Raw genomic sequence first — 3,590 nt, 5'->3', positions numbered from 1 at the left:
GCAGCAGACCTTATTGCTCTGTGTCCTACTTTTGCTTTATCGTAGTTTCCTCCACCAGTTCTTGCTGCAGCGCCACCACCCCAGCTCACCCCATCGCATCCTATGGTCACTCGCTCCAGATATGGCACACAAAAACAAAAAACATGGAGTGATTACTCCATCCGTTATCTCCTTCCTCACGCCTTGAATATTTTTTTATCTATTAACGAGCCAACTTGTTTTTCTCAGGTGAATCATCACCCATAATAGCGTGAAGCCATGGCAGAGGAGATTAGTCACCCACTCTAGATATGGCACATGGAAACAAAAAACATGGAGTGATGGCTCTATCCGTTATCCCCTTCCTCACGCCTTGAATCTTTTTATATCTACTAACGAGCCAACTTGTTTTTCTCAGGCAAATCGTCACCCAGAATAGCGTGAAGCCATGGCAAAGGAGATTAATGCCCTACTCAAAAATAATACATGGGTCCTTGTTCCTCATTCTCTCACTCAACACAAAATAGGTTGCAAATGCTGATGGCACCATCAAACATTATAAAGCTTAATTGGTGGCCAAGGGCTTTCATTAGCAGCCCATGATTGATTTCGATGAAACGTTTAGCCCAATTGTACAACCTCTAACAATCCCAACTGTCTTGAGTCTTGCGTTGTCCAAGGGCTGGTAACTTCTACAACTTGACGTCAAAAATGCGTTCTTACATGGCCATCTTCAGGAGAAGGTTTACATGTCCCAACCACCTGGTTTCATCCATCCTCAGTATCTACACCATGTTTGCCAACTCGTAAAGGCACTCTACAGCGACATGCACCTCGGCCCTGGTTTACAAGGTTTAGTTTATTCCTATCTTCCTACAACTTCGTTCAAAGTCGAGCCGACAATTACCTCTTCACTTTCAAATGTGGTACTCATACCATAGTGCTCGTACTCTACTTTGATGACATAGTCTTGACAGGTAGTGATCCTACACTTTTACAAGACTTTATACAGGCTCTAGGTTCTGTTTTTGACTTGAAGAACTTAGGTCAATTACATTATTTTTTGGGTATTTAGGTACAAACCACCACTACCAGTGTTCATCTCTCCCAAACAAAATATGCATATGATTCATTGAAGCGAGCAAACATGGTTGACTGTAAGCCATGTTCTACTCATGTTGATGCAAAGACTTCCTTCTCGGCTAATGATGGTCATTTCCTCCCTCACTGAATTTCGAGCTCTAGTTGGTTGTCTTTAATATTGACCTTAACCCAGCCAAATATATCATTTGCCATTAACAGTGTAGCCTAGTTTATGGCTTCTCCTCACCGGCCACACCTTCTGGCCATTAAACACATTATGTGGTATATCAAAAGCTTGATTACTCATGGGTTGTTGCTTTATCCCAACGTGTCCACTTTTGTATTTTAGCTTATTCGGATGCGGATTGGGCTAGTTATGTCAATATTCGTTTCTCAACAATGGGTTATTTAATTTACCATGGAAGTAATATGGTGTCATGGTGCTCCAAGAAACAACCAACGATCTCCAAGTCCAGTGCTAAGTCCGAATATAAAGCTTTATCTTATACGTGTGCTGAAACTACATGGCTTTCTTATATGTTTTCTTAGTTAAGTATTGCTGCTCAGTTTCCCATTCATCTTTACTGTGACAACCTCAGTACCACTTACATGGCAGCAAACACCGTATTTCATGCTCGGACTCGCCACATTGAGTTAGATTACCACTTTGTCCGTGAACGTGTAGCTTTGGGCAGTTACTAGGTTCAATTTCTACCATCCGTCGACCAACCTGCCGACTTACTCACCAAGGGCCTTCTCAAGCCATGTCATCTTCTTCTTCGGTTCAAACTTGTTCATCCTTTGATGCCAAGTTTGCGGGGGGATGTTAAACAAGAGTCCAACATACCTTACACTTAGAATTGTATTTTGACTTATGTTGATATTCGTTATCTCTTGTATCTGATATAGATGGGAACTTAAAATCCTAATAGGACTCTTGTAACTCAATCTTATGTAACTATTTATACCGAGGAATGAAGCAATGAAAATCAATGCTTTCAGAAATGTTTTTCTCACCTTAGTTTGGTTTTCTACATCAAGCCAATTCAGGATACAGTGAAAGTTATCCACATTATTAAACTGATTGTCATTATGTTCTCTCCAAACTCCTTTCGCAAAGTCACATTGTAAAAAAAATATGGTTTTGATCTTCATCATCTCTCATGCAGTAGGAGGAGGATTCTCTCTCATCCTAATCTCCCTCTCCCCTTCTCTCCTCTCCTATTGGAATGGCTAGATTTAAGCCACGTCAACATCTTATATTGATTTTTGATAGATCTAAAAGACAAAACACAAATATGAGATGAGGGGAGGGAAGAGAATGGGAATGGGAAGGGAATGGGAATAGGAAGGGAGATAATCTTATTCCCATGCAGAAAGGCGTTTAGCATCAATATTTGCAAACATGCTTTCATTAAAAGCCAACTGAACATCTTCACTTTCGGAGGAAGGTCAAATTTCCACATTTTATTCAACAATTTTTGCTTATTAGAATCATCCACTCCCTTAGATTGAATCCAAGTAGCTGATTTAACTATAAACTTACCATTTGCATTTGGTCCCCAAATAAATTTGTCTTGAGAAGTTGATCGAGTGGATAAGTTTATTTATATATTTTTTTTTGTTTAAGTATCTTTTTAGAGAAGCTAAATACAATCCTGAAGAAGTACAAAGGAAATCCACAAGGCAGTTGGTTAGGATATAATTTTCATGTATTTAATTCCAATGAGGAAAATGAAAATAAAAAGGAGACAAAGAAGACCCAACCAACCAAACAACAACAAATAATGGCATTTATCTTCCCATAAAATGCATACCTTTTTCTATGTGCCAAACATCACAAAAGCATCAAAAAGAAAGAAAGAAAGAAAGAATGAACAGATAAATAAAAGTATCTTTGTGTTAATTGTATGTAAGCACTATCAAGTTAATGGAGACTTGGCTAAGAGAGAGAGAGAGAGAGAGAGAGAGAGAGGGAGAGAGAGAGAGAGTGACCAAAGTGTCCAAATCTAGGTAGAAGAAGAAGTAGTGGTGGCCTCCTGGCTTTACTTGGGGCATATATTCCCACGGGTGGCTTATGACTACAAGCCAAATTGGGTGCATTTCCCCCCACTCTTTCATGTGAAGTGACAATGTAGTTCTTGTGAAGTTTGTCACTATAAACCACCTACCACTAAAATAAAAGTTTGTATATCTGAATTAGGTCAATTGATCAAAATAGTGTGATCATTCTTTCACACTTGAGTTTGAATTTCTTTCTTGTAAATTGAAATAGTTTAGATTTATCACTTGTATAAAGAAAATATAAAAGATTTCCGATTTGTTTTAGTATGACACAACATTTTTTTTAAAACAAATGATGGATAATCAATACTACATTCATCTAAACTATGTGAAACGAGATTCGAACTTTGGTGCAAATAAAAAAGGCACATACTCTAACTAACTTGACTAAACACATATTTGTAGTGCACGACTATTAACTTGTTTGTTTACCTTTGAGGATTTATTATGACATCATGCATGAG

This window comes from the organism of the source record quoted next, unplaced genomic scaffold (assembly GCF_019419815.1).
Source record: "Pyrus x bretschneideri cultivar Hongxiangsu unplaced genomic scaffold, Pyrus_bretschneideri_v1 Contig9, whole genome shotgun sequence".
In the NCBI taxonomy this organism is placed as follows: Eukaryota; Viridiplantae; Streptophyta; class Magnoliopsida; order Rosales; family Rosaceae; genus Pyrus; species Pyrus x bretschneideri.
Note: the sequence above shows the minus strand (reverse complement) of the source record.